This window comes from Diorhabda sublineata, chromosome 10, assembly GCF_026230105.1.
Source record: "Diorhabda sublineata isolate icDioSubl1.1 chromosome 10, icDioSubl1.1, whole genome shotgun sequence".
Classification (NCBI taxonomy): domain Eukaryota; kingdom Metazoa; phylum Arthropoda; class Insecta; order Coleoptera; family Chrysomelidae; genus Diorhabda; species Diorhabda sublineata.
The window spans coordinates 9,785,565-9,800,078 of record NC_079483.1 but is presented as its reverse complement, the minus strand read 5'-3'; the positions used below and the strand labels follow the sequence as shown (position 1 = coordinate 9,800,078).

General features: G+C 32.2%; 1 protein-coding gene across 4 annotated transcripts in view; it reads left to right on the top strand.

Moving 5' to 3' along the window:
• LOC130449486 (solute carrier family 2, facilitated glucose transporter member 1-like) overlaps nucleotides 1-14,514 on the top strand; it is a 97,483-nt gene that overhangs the window by 45,705 nt on the left and 37,264 nt on the right. The gene's annotated exons all lie outside the window — the stretch shown is intronic.

Sequence of the window (14,514 nt, the reverse complement as noted above, 5' to 3'; positions counted from 1 at the left end):
TATTTCAAAAAATTTTTCATACGGTGAATCGTTTCTGAGATAGAGGGCAGAGCGCGCGTGGTTAAAATCCCGTTTGAAATAATCTATTATAAAGTTTATAAATTATTGCTAAATATATAATAATAAAGATTTTTTTTAACAACAATTACATTATATTTAAATATTTTTTGCTTAATTATTTATTTCCAGTCAAATATAAATACATTTAATAGCACTTACCTGCACGTGTAGTTTCAAAATCGTAGAGAGAAAAATTTTAATCATGTTATAATTCAAATCTTATTCATAGTAGGTATTATTAAATAAATAAAAAATAATAGGGAAGAAATAAAAATGTAATTAATGTGTATTAAAAAATATCATTCGATACATTTATGAATGTTAAAATTAAAAAACAAATAAAAAATAATTATAAGGACAATGAGCTTCAATTTCAATTTTCTTCTTCTTTATCGTCGTTGTCTTCCTGCTGAACTGGACAGTTTTCTTCTTCAAGTGCTGCAAATTCATCCAAATTATTATTATTTTGATTGGGATTACCAGTTAATTTCAAACAGAATTCTAACCGCCCCATATCTCAGAAACGATTCACCGTATGAAAAATTTTTTGAAATAAAAATTATAGAGAATTTAATGCTCTACAATATTGATAATAAATACAAATAGCGTAAAACCCATAGGAAACGAGTTATTTGCAAAAAATATGCAAAAAATCGATTTTTTTGACTTTTGACCCCCGATTGCTTACATCGACTTATATGTGAGTTTTGAGAGGAGTTTTAAGATGTCAAATGAACAAATTTAAACGACTTTATAGCTGGACTATTACGAGGAAGGAAAAACATTGCACTTAAAGTTCATAGACTTGAGAGCAGCATTCGACTCAATCCAAATAGAAGCAAATTAGAAAAACCAAATAATGACTATCACAAGAAGCGTATATAAAAGAGTAAAAGGGAAAATACAACAAAAATGGAAAAAGATCAGAAGGCTTTAGTAAAAATGGGAAGGAAAAAGGGGACAGTAAAGAAATGGACGAGACAGATACGAACGAAAATATGATACCTCAACATGATCCCAATAAACTTATAAGGCTTATTGTATGTAGACGACATCGTAATTATGGTAGAAAGATGAAAGGACTAATAAAAATTTGGATAGAAGAGATAGAAAAACTGCAAATTAAAAATTAACATAGATAAATGCAGAAATATGATAATAAAGAGAAAAATTGAAAGAAAGTCAGACTAATGGCAAACGAAGAATATAACAAACCACAACTTTCTAATATCTCGGAAGAGTAATAACAGATAACGTCAAAATAGAAGTGGGGATCACAAATACAAATGAAAAAGGCAATAAATAAGAAGAATGAATCAAAGAAAGTTAATAAAAATGTATACAAAATACTATTAGGCAATTATAATATTGAATACCATAGAATTTTTCAGTATTTAAGAGCGGTCTGTACACAGATGGTCATGGGATTATTGAAACCACGTCTAACTATTTATTTAATTCTTTAATAAATAGTTTCTTGGTCAACCATCATTGGTTAGCCCGAAGATACATTACAAGAATAAGAAATGAATTTATAAGAAGAAACAACTTACAATAAGAAAATAATAATGAGAGAATCTTGTGGTTTGGATATTTAAAAAGGATGGAACAAGATTAACAAGACGAATATGGCAAGGGGCAGACATAGAAAGATATGGAACGAACAAATAACGGATATAGGAAAACATAGGCAAGATACTAGCACAGGACAGGAAAAGATAGAAGAAATGGGTTAATGGATAATAAATATATTTCCGAAGCACTAGAGAGAGCAAACTGAAAAATAAGAAGATGAAAAAGAAGAACAAATGTTTTACACAACTATTTATCTGTCAAATTTATATAAAATTTTGACATATGACATTATAAACAATATAATCACTGTAGTCTATGACGTTTCTGTCAAATAATCCTCTTATAATTCATATTAAAAAAGAAAACCGTTTCAGTGATTATTTTTTTGAATTAAATTATAGTTTTTTCTTAATTATACTCATTATTCAGTATAATTTGATTTTTCTAAATCATAAAATCATACGGGGTGTTTCTAAATTCATGAAACAAAATTCAGGAGATGATTTCTCGTATGAAATTAAGATGCGTCTTTCCGGAAATCACCCTTAAAAGGTGGTGACGAAAATTGAGTTCTTATTTTTTTTCGTATACGGCAATCCACGACACGTAGGGTAAATTAACGTATTTTGGTTAGGGGTGGTTATTTCCAGCATTTATTATGAATCGTATTGCATTTTTCATCTTTGTTTTTCATTCAATTTATTGGAAAAATATAAATAATGAGGTTTTATTTTGTTTTGGGAAAAATTTAAGAATAAAAAATATTTTTAATAAATGAAACAAGCATTTTAAGTTATAATTTTACTTCATAAAAATTCATCTTGAAACAAAGTTTTGATATGAAATAAAGTTGGGATTAGTAATGTCACCCCCGTATAATGTAACAGGAATATTGAAAAAATACCCGTAGTTAGACCTTTGCGAGTGCACGAAAATTACTGAATTTCAAGTTTCTTACTGAAATTTACCCTTTCAGTGGCAATATCTCGGAAAAATTTCATACCAGCAATCACCTGACTTTTATCGCATGAAAATAGAACCACTCTGTATATATGATGATGCGGCAGAAATATAAACAAATTTGTTCGATGGCTAAGTTCGTAGATTATCAATTAAGCCCCAATTTGCGAATATCAAGGACGTTAAACAAATTTTTTTGTTTATTAAAATATGAAATGATCTTTGATTTGTAAATGACTATTGACGGAATCACTTAAATAAAATACTTCCTCATATTCTACTCAATTAAATCTGAGATGAAGGTCAAGGTTTATTACTAGTTATTTCTTTCTAAGTATGAGTATAAAAAAATAACAGAAATTCATTGTTGGCAGTTTTTAAGTATTAAAAAAAAATTTTGATAACGAATTTTTTTTATTTCTATTTTAAATGCCACTTGACATGATGCAATAAAACGTGGAATGCAACGCAATGCAAAACGTAATATTTCTTGCTCAAAAGCATGCGCAGATGTGTAAAGTCATTGAAAATGGGTATAGAAACATTTGAAAAACTCCCAATGAAAATAAAATGTAATATCAGCAAATTTTACGCAATAAAAATGTTACCAAACCGATAAAGTTCGAGATCTTGCATGAAACAATCAGCTGAACTTCATCTGGGCATGCTTTTGATGCACGTTGTCTTGCACCATGTCAAGATGTCTTAATATATTTCAATTTAGGTACATGGCCAGTATATATTAGCATATTAGAAAAACAAATATAGCAAAATTAAAAGACTGGCCATTTTATTAAGTTAAATAATTTAAATATAAACATTAAAGTTTTTGACTACTTCCATCGGGTTTTGTATTTGGCATGAAGGAATTTTAAGAAAAATAAGCCACGTGTGTTTCTGTGTTTAGCCAGAAAAAAACTAACAGGAAAATAGTTTTATATTATATTGTCCAACACTGTAAATTTTCAATGCTTTTTTCTTCAAATTCAACCCATTTATCAGTAGGCTGTAGTCTATGGCGACAGATTTCAAAGGGCAGCGAATTTAGTTAAAGTTCCTTGCCCTTTACGTGGAAGGAGGTTTGAAACTTTTTACAGAAATGGAAGTAATTACATAAAAATAGAAATATAGTATTATTTGCAGTATACTAAATACTTAAAATGAACAACTACTAAACGTTTTGTTAAAGGTACTTTACGATTATGAATATTGCAACAGCGATCTAATTGAAATTTAGTTATTTTCATAAACTATTCAATTATAAATTTCAACTGAATTACTAAAAATTTTCCTCTATGTCTCTAAACATTATGGAATCTACATACACAATCAATCGTTCAATATTTATAGCAGAGCATCAAACTGAATAAATTGTTTACACCAACCACTACACCAACACTGACAATTACACTGTCTGACACGCGATTCGATAACCAAGTTATCGTCTTCAGAGACTTTTAGTTTTCAGTTATCGTCTTCAGAGAACAAACTGTTTCTACTACCACTAAACTCACAATTACCATATCTGACACGCGTTTCGATGGCCAAGTTATCGTGTTCAGGGACTGAAGGTTACCTTCAGTCTTTACTTCAGTCTCCGGAGGCAATAACTTGATTGTCGACTGAAGGTTTGCCTTCATTAAAGACTGAAGATAAACCTTCAGTCTCTGGAGACAATAACTTGGTTATCGACTGAAGGTTTACCTTCGTTAAAGACTTAAGATAAATCTTCAGTCTCTGGAGATAACAACTTGGTTATCGACTGAAGGTTTACCTTCGTTAGAGACTGAAGATAAACCTTTTGTCTCTGGAGACAATAACTTAGTTATCGACTGAAGGTTTACCTTCGTTAAAGACTGAAGATAAATCTTCAGTCTCTGGAGACAATAACTTGGTTATCGACTGAAGGTTTACCTTCATTAAAGACTGAAGATAAATCTTCAGTCTCTGGAGATAACAACTTGGTTATCGACTGAAGGTTTACCTTCATTAAAGACTGAAGATAAACCTTCAGTCTCTGGAGACAATAACTTGGTTATCGACTGAAGGTTTACCTTCGTTAAAGACTTAAGATAAATCTTCAGTCTCTGGAGATAACAACTTGGTTATCGACTGAAGGTTTACCTTCATTAAAGACTGAAGATAAACCTTTTGTCTCTGGAGACAATTACTTGGTTATCGACTGAAGGTTTACCTTCGTTAAAGACTGAAGATAAATCTTCAGTCTCTGGAGACAATAACTTGGTTATCGACTGAAGGTTTACCTTCATTAAAGACTGAAGATAAACCTTCAGTCTCTGGAGACAATAACTTGGTTATCGACTGAAGGTTTACCTTCGTTAAAGACTGAAGATAAATCTTCAGTCTCTGGAGATAACAACTTGGTTATCGACTGAAGGTTTACCTTCGTTAAAGATGGAGACGATAACTTGGTTATAGACTGAAGGTTTACCTTTGTTAAAGACTGAAAATAAACCTTCAGTCTCTGGAGATAATAACTTGGTTATCGACTAAAGGTTTACCTTCGTTAAAGACTGAAGATAAACCTTCAGTCTCTGAAAACGATAACTTGGTTTGAGGGAGAAAGCCAAGCAGCTAACAGCTCTCATTAACAAGATCGTGTCACATCAAAAATTCCCATACGATTGGAGAACGAGTACTACTATCCTCATTTTAAAAAAAGGAGATAAAAATACCATATAATTATAGAGGAATCAATTTATAATAGGGATTTAGATCGGGAAGGTCGTGCACAGAAGCGATCTTCGTCACCAGACAGATAACAGAAAAATAGATTGAGTACAACAGTTCAGCATTTATGTGCTTTATAGATCTACAAAAAGCCTTCGATCGAGTACAACTAAAAGACGTAGTACATCTACTATGAGATAAATAAATCCCTTATGACTTGATGAAAACCATTGAAAATATATACAAGGACAACAAAATCTAAGCCAAAGTGAACGGAGTGCTAATGGAGCAAATAGCAGTACATAAAGGGATTCGCCAGGGAGACTCCTCAAGCCACTTGCTTTTTAATATCATTATGGACGAAATAATCAAGAAAGTAAGAAAGTTAAGGAGCTACCAGATGGGGGATCGAAATATTACAATATTATATTACGCTGCTCTAGTCGCAATCTACAGGTATTTAACTGCACAGCTAAATCTTTCAATATGATAATATCTGCGTCCAAAACAAAGTGTATGATCAAAGCTCCGATAAGATGTAAGCTAGTCGTACACAAGACAGATAATTCACCAAGTAATGAAATTCAAATACCTAGGAATCGAGATTGGAGACGTAGAGAGCGAAATAAGAGAACAAACAACTAAAGCCTTAAGTATAGCAGCATTTTTGAACGAAACCATCGGAATAGAAGCTAAATCGAGAATATACAAGGCCACGGTAAGACCCATAATGATCTACACCGCAGAGACACGGCCATAAACGACGAAATCCAAAAGAAAACTCTACGAATTGGTTGTATCAAGAAAGAAAGAATGGAATGACCACATAAGTCGTATGGATAACAACAGACTGGTCAAGATAGCGAGCGATAAAACCGAAGGAGTACCGGCCGACCCAGAAAAAGATGGTGCGACAACCTTGAAGCAAGATAGGAGGCAATGATGTGGAAGATAAAACAGGCCACTATGCCTAATACACGGAAGAAGAAGAAGAAGAAGAAGAATTTGGTGTATTGTTATCTCTTTAGTTAATATTAACTTCTGGGAACGGCTGCAGTTTGCATTAAACACATTACGTTTCTGTATAAACATACATAATATAATGACGATGCATATCTCCCGAAGGCAGATATAAATAACTTTTTTTTTCATTTCTTCCGCGTGTCAGAGAACCTACAGTTAAATATGATAAGCCTTTTTAGTTGTATGCTTGATTAATAGTCACATTGCAGCAATTAAAATGAAAAAAAGTAGTAACCGGTTTCTTCCAACGCTATTTATTACTCTTTCAATATCAATCTCGCAGCTGGGAATATTTTTTTTCAATTCGTCGCGTCGTGCTATAATCTTCATTACGATAATGAAGGTCGATACTATACAGGGTGTTCCACGATGAGTTAAAACTATGTGTATATGGAAAAAACTTATAGTATTCGGTTCTAGCGGAAGTCGACTGTAATTTTGTTATTTTAAATGGAAAACTCTAAATATTGATACATTTTTAAAATATACGTAAAATTTTAGTAAAATTTTATCCAAAAACTTTTTTCAAAAAATGCATACTTTTTGAGTTATTCCGTTTTTTGAAAAAAATTTTACCGTGGCAGACCCTTATAAATTATTTTTTTTACAAGGATACCCTTAAAGATATGAAAATGGTTTCTCTTCGGTTGCTTTTAGCAAAGACAGATGTATTTGAATCTAAGTTAAAAAATTTTTCATTTCATACAGGGTGTGTATAAAGAGTGTTTAAAGCTCAACTCCATAAATATCAAATTTCTCTATTTTTTTAAATAGAACCACGCGGTTTTTGCTATTTTAATCCATTCAGGGGTAAAAAATAAGACAAATTCATGTATATTGTCCTATACCTAAGCCTTACCGTTATCCAGATATTAAATGTTTTCTGTAAATTTTTAGAGATGCAGGTGTGGTCTTAATTTTATTTATTCGTTATTAAATTGAGACATTTTAACAATTTTCGAAAGTATTAACAGTTGACTAATGACAGTTAAATAAGTGTCATTTATTACAAAGCCTACTAAAAAAATACATAAAAAATTAAAACTTGTTAAAAATACAATAATAATTTAAAACATCAAATATCTCGAAAACGATTAAAAGTTGGATTAGTAAATACAATTTGATTTGATTTTTTTACAGAGCAAGATAAAGAACAATACTTTGACTTATTTTTCACCCTTGAATGAAATAGAAAAAACCAGGTGGTTCTATTTAAAAAAATAAAGAAATTTGATATTTATGAAGTTAAACTTTGAACACACACACACATATACCCTGTATAAAATGAAAAATGTTTCAACATAGATTTAAATACGTCTGTCCTTGCTAAAAGCAACCGAGCAGAAACCATTTTTATATCTTTAAGGGTATTCTCGTAAAAAAATAATTTATAAGGGTCTGCAACGGTCAAATTTTTTTACAAAAAAATTAATAAATCAAAAAGTATGCATTTTTGTGAAAAAGTTTTTAGACAAAAGTATACTGAAATTTTACGGAAATTTCAAAAATGCATTAATATACAGGTTATTCTATTTAAAATAACAAAGTTACAGTCGAGTTACGGTAGAATCGAAAGTCGGCCATCTTTTAAAATATTTCATTTAAAAAGATCGTATCCGAAAACCTAAACGTCGGAATTTTTATGATTTTACTCTAAGTATTTTGCCATATACAGATAGTTTTAACTCGTCGTGGGACACTTGATGAAATATTTAAATTTGCATTACCACCCCTCACATTTTTATATAACAAATATTCCCAAACGTTGATAAATTTTTCTTTAGTAATTATTTATTTCAACCCAGTATGTTAATCGCGATTTGCGCACCCAGGTGCTCTATTGGCGGCTCAAATTGTGCAATTGTAAAGCAATTAATCCTATATAATAAAGACAGCTAGTAATTTGAGAAAATTCAAATAAGAGACGAAAAAAATTCAATTTCAACAGTCCAATATATTCAACAGGTAGGAAAATAATTATTCCTCTCCCTACAATCATTTTGAATGATCTTTTTTATATCTTGAAAGTTATAGGAGTCATGTTTAAAATATATGTTTGCAGTTGAAAAAAGCGACTCGAAAAAATGCAGTTAACGATGCAAACGTGTTTACTAAATCAAATTTATGGATATTAAATTCAAACATAAGGATCGTCTGAATTTCTTTTTAAAAGGGCAATAAATAAAAAAAAATTATATGATTTATACCTGCGTATACAAATTTACGGTTACTCTATCATAAATATTTCTGAAATTGTTTGGGTATTTACATTTTTTATTGGATAATCAATAATAGAAATTATTGATATCAATTTTATAGACTCACAGATAATAAAAACTATTATATTGTGATAGTACTAATAATAAAACAACAACTACAACCATAATGAGAATATACAGCGTAGGTGCGCCATTATAACCAACACAGGGTGTTGAAGGGAACCCAAAATATGAGGACATGTTCCAATTTACCTCTATACCAAGTTGCATCCATAAGGAGTTATAGGGCTTCAATGTAGAGCTCAAAATTTCAAAATTTCTTCACAACCCTCAACTTGAAAATACCATATTTGGTACACTGTACTTTGAGGGTCTTATAAATTGATGCCAAAAATGTTTGGTATTATGCCGATGACGGAAATGGATGGGATTTGGTATGTACGTTGGGTTAGAGATGAAAGTGATTCTTCAGCTGTTATTGGACAGAAAAATTTATTGAAACGAAAAAATCGCATCAATAGCGTAAATTTTGAGAAAAAATTGCTTGGAATAACCCAGAAACGACACCTAGAAAGAGCCCAACCTAACCTAACCTGACCTTACCTAACCTAAACTAACTTGACGTAACATAACCTAACCTAACCTGACCTAACCTGACGTATCATAACCTAACCTAACGTAAAAAATTTATTCTTCTTGAAACTTCTTATTTAATTTTTCCTGCACAAACGTCGCCTATGGAATTATTCACGCATTGATCGCCGTAAAGCAAAAGTTCCCAAACTTTTTTTCCTTGTAAGCCACTTCTAAAATACTTATTACTAGTTTTATTTGATACATTTACCCCGTATGACCAATTCGTTAAAAATCAGCTCTAACTGTGGAAATTAAATTACCCCTCTGTTGTAGAGCTTCTTGTGGACCCCTGGGGGTGCACCTGGACCATTTTGGGAATCATTGACGTAAAGCTTCAATTATTTGAGTGTTAAGTGATATAGCAAGTTAATTATAGTTTTAATTTTTGTATGCTCAGAGCACTTTTGAAAAAAATTATTGAATTTACGAGTTTTGATTTCTTCTAATTCTCGAAGATCAAAAATAAATTGCGAAATAAACATTTTTCTACGCCCGAAGAAGCGGTTGATGCGTTCAAATCACAAGTTTCGAAAATATTTCGATTGAAATGAAAAAAAATGCTTCGATCATTGTTACAAATGGAGAATATTTTGAAAAATAATCAAGCCACAACCAACTACTAACGTCAAATTGACCCCTACTCCCAATTTCTGCCACGGAGAACTGTCTAAAACGTTATAATGGTCAAAAAATCACATTGGCATGGTTCCGCCGCTAGCCGTTTCCTCAATTTTCCATTTCATATTTAGAGTACCCACCCCCACCCTATTCTACACACCAAAACTCATTGCCATACGTCATCGGAGGTTACGGAACTGTTATATGTCTGTTACCCATAGAGGGTATACCGACAAAGAGTAGAAACGTAGAGGGGAGCCCTAAATTGATGATTGGGGGCAATTTACTTATATACCAAGCTGCATCTCTGGGGAGTTATAAGGAGTTTTAAGGCCTAAAAATAGGACATACAGTATACCAGTGGGTTAGAATAGAAAATAGAGGCCATTACAGTTACCAGGTCGAAGGCAAACTGCAAAAATTTACGAGATTGGTAAACCCATATACAAATACATCCTCGATCCGGATTAATGTCAATTCCGTACTTTCAGTTTCCATTTATGTTTGCTGTTTTGGAACCATCCTGTACAATACGATTTATAGATTAGTTTTGAGCAAATTTGTACAGGATTTCATCCTGATGCATGTTCCAGATCACTCATTGAAGATTATCCCTGAAATATTTCCCTCCACGCTTCTTGCTAAAACATGGAGAAGTGCGAAATTCACTTTTATGTAGCCGTTGGGCAAGTTCTAATGGCCCCGGTGGTATTTAGACTAGCTCGTGGGCCTCATATGTGACGATTGATGTACATCATAGTAGTGCTTTTACTGGTTACCTCCTCCTAATAGTATACTATCTAGGATGAAACACAGTTATCAATCCTTCCACTTAATAAATTGGCTCTCCAAATTTAGTTTATTGAGTAGGTTTTAATCGGGTTGACATTCAGCTCCACCGATCGACAGTATCTTCTTGTATATTCAAATCCTCTTTGAACTATGTTCCGGAATGTATTCTCAAAATCCTTCCTTGTATAAATTACTGTGTGGTAATTGAGATTAGTCAGTCTGCATAAGAATTCATCTATTACCAGGCTCGACATAAATTTAGTAAACAATCTATTTGAACTGACAGAAATGGTGTCTTCCCAGTTTTCATAGCTATTAGTTGTGACATCCATCTAGAGTTTGTCCTATCATAAAAGTTTTTCGACAGGCCCATGTCAAATACTGTCAAAGGCGTTTTCTATATCCAGAATTGCACATTTTCTTCGACAATCACAACATTCTAAATTTCTTTCGTCGATAGTAGGTAGCTATGCAGTTTAAGTAAATTTAATTTTTTGTTTGAGGATGAAATTATCTTTGTTCTGATGTAGTTATCCACAGTTTTTGAAGTCGATTAATCCGAGTGTTCTTTTCCACTTATGCTATTATCCCGAGCTCTGTTTTATACCCCAAGAATTTCTTACTAAAAACAAGATAAAAATTTTGTGATAAGTAATTTTATTTTCGTTCAAATCGCTTCTGGTACTTGTTGTATACGTACACAATTTTAATTTTTGCTTAAACGTTAACTGTATTCATTTATATTCTTCACCCGATCACCTATGAACTCAATTGTTTTCTTCACAAAAATATGAAAATTAGTTCTATTTTCACAATTAAGTTACGGAAACATTTTAAGAAAACGATGGCGATCGTTAAATAAAATTAATATTTTATTTCATACTATACAAGCGTACAATGTATAAACTTTAATTAGATCTATAGTTTATTTAGACAGTTATCAAACCAATTAAAGTTATAAATTTAGCTAGAGTTAATAACGAAACCCAAATATGCAATTTCAAAAGATTATTTTATTAATTTTACACTTCGGGCTTTTGGTAAATTAGATTTCACTACAATTTGTTTTTATTAAACGAAATTTGTTGTTATTTTTCTTTAATTTGGAATAATTGCTCAATATCAGTAAATGATAGGGAAGATTCGTCAGACAATTCTGGAATTAAATCAAAAATCGGTTTCCAACGAAGTGATCTTGTCATAATTTTAATTCGATAATTTTTTTTATAGAACTGAATCTTTATTGGTGCTTTAAAGAAGATTTTTTCCATGTTTGAAATGGAATTATTTATAATCTAATCTCTTCAGTAACCCTATTCAAAGCACGTTTCATGTATTAAATTTTGCCCAACTTCTTGCATCTATGGTGCTACAATAGACAAAATTATCTCAACAACTAACTACAGTTTTTTTATCTTTTTTTCGTATCAATATTTACAAAATCTTTCCACACTGTACAATGTCACACATCCTCTATTATAGTATATTGTTATTTAATTCAAACCTTCTTAAAGAACCAATTTGGAAAGCTAGTTACTCGGCATCTAATCAGCGTATTGCGGTTATCGTAAGTCATGAAAAGAGCACGCAGAATCTCAAATGAATTATAATATGGCAATATGGCATTGTTCGATCGGTCAACTTTACTGAACGCCATTCACCGGTATTACGCCTGCGATTTTTTATCAAAGTATTACAAGGCGTCTGCGAAGTATTTGATTTACGTGATCAGGTCTACAGCACTGCATTAGCCGCCCCTGGTTCCAGTTATGCGTAAACAATTCAATCTATTAAGGTCGAGGTATGTCACACGTGATTGTGACGTAAATCTATCGCTTCACTTTACATTCAGCCACATTGCTTACCAGATTTATGCACGTGTGAAATCGAGAGCGAGCTGATCGAATTTTTCCGTGTCGACTATGAATATCTCGACGATTTGAAGCTCTTCACTTGTTGATATAAAGGCGGTCAAATCTGCAAATTCTGCCGATTAGTTGAATGTTTGTTTCTCTTCTTTGTACCCATTATAAATGGGATTGTTGTTGGTAATTGGCTGATCCAGATCGTGGGTAATGTTTATAAGGTGAACGCGCTGTCACCGAGAGAATGTAAGTCGCTCAAAAACTGTGGGGGACTTAGACGACGGATTAACTCCTCCTGAAGTCTCGACAGCAAGTGGATCCAAAATAACATCTTATAAACATTTCGCACGATCTGGATCAGCCGGTTACCCACAACAAACCCATTTATAATGGGTATACAGAAGAGAAAGAAACATTTAACTAATCAGTAGCCTCCCTATTAACCAACAAATAGCTGAATAAGTGTAAGACAATCATTTCTATGGTGAGACTCGGTTTTTTCTGTAAACGACTTACGTACCTGCCAGGGTGTTGTAGCTTAGGGATTCGTCTTGTCGATTAAAGGACATTCCTTTCGTTCAAATTTGCCGTTTACAGTTTTTAATACAACAACAACAAAATATATTGTTTGTAGTAATTCGGAAGCGGTAGTTGTATGAATCATGAACAGACGTCCAACGTCGATACGCTGGGGACCAAATTCGATCAGCTAACTATCGTTACCAAAGATGATAAAGAAGTAAGCACCAACAACTGTTCCGAACGATTCGTTTTCTCCTTTCACGTGGCGATAGGGAAAAGTCACATCAACAAATATTTTGAAAGAATCAAAATGTCCAGTACTTTAGATAGAGCAGCTGATTTTCTAAAACCAGGGGATACAAAACCCTCCGTGGTGAAACTTTGATACAGGAAAAAGTGTGAATAGAGGTCTAGATAATTCCGCAGGAGTTTAAAGGGTGGTCCTCGTGGAAACTTTTATTGAAGATGACACTAGTTCTTAAGCTACACCATTAAAATTCTCTTGGGGATGAAATGATTGGCTTTGCTTGACGTTGTTTACTTCTGGGACACTGTTATGATAATATCGTCTGTAAATGTATCACAATAAACTAAGAATTCTTTTTTGAAAAAACTTTACCTTGTATTGTATGAATAGTTGATATGAAATATTCAGTGTAATAAATAAATTTGCATTGTCATATTACGCAAAATGAATTCAATGGAATGAACGTAAAGTAAATAATGTAATTGAGGCGTTTAAGCAAATGTTAATAAAAAAAAAACCGAAATTTCATTGGACTATTAAAGTTATTTAACTACATTTTATTGCATCCATATCAATTGTGGGAATAAACAGAATGATTACTGATAGGAAAAACACAATTAGATCAAAATAAAGAAAACAATTTTGTACACTTCCAAACAATGATATCAACAATAACAGTTGTTTAAAAATGAAATTTTAAACATTATTTCCTTTCAAAACGTCAGTTAAATCAAATGTATTCGCTTCAAAGTTGAATTAATCCTGAAGATATGATATATATTTAAGTGTTAAAACTCTACCAGAGAAGTGTGGAGGACTCACTTTCTTTCCAGAACTTCTTCCACGGCACAACAATGTGGATAGCGATACCAAGCAGAATGGAAAATCTATAAGGAAGGCAGCAGAGCTAATGCAAAAGCTATAGAGGTATTGTAGTGATCAGTACAGTTAGTAGAATTTATGGCGAAATCCGAAATTCAAACCAAAAAGAGTTTATAAGGACCTTGAGAAGAACAAGCTGGTTTCAGACAGATCCACAGTAGACCATCAATATTGTGTTAAACAAATGATTCGATAAAACCTACCATAGGAGAAGAAATCCATTTATTATATGTGAATCTGCAGAAAGCATTTGATAGAGTAGAGTATCGCGTAAACCACTGTTAATAACGTTTTAACAAATAAATATCATAGTAGAAGAGATCTTCAGTTGTTATTGTGTGATCTGCAATCAGATCGTTTATATACCAAAAAAGAAATGGAACTCCATTAAAGTCTTTCAAGTTCCTGCTAAAAAATTTTTAAA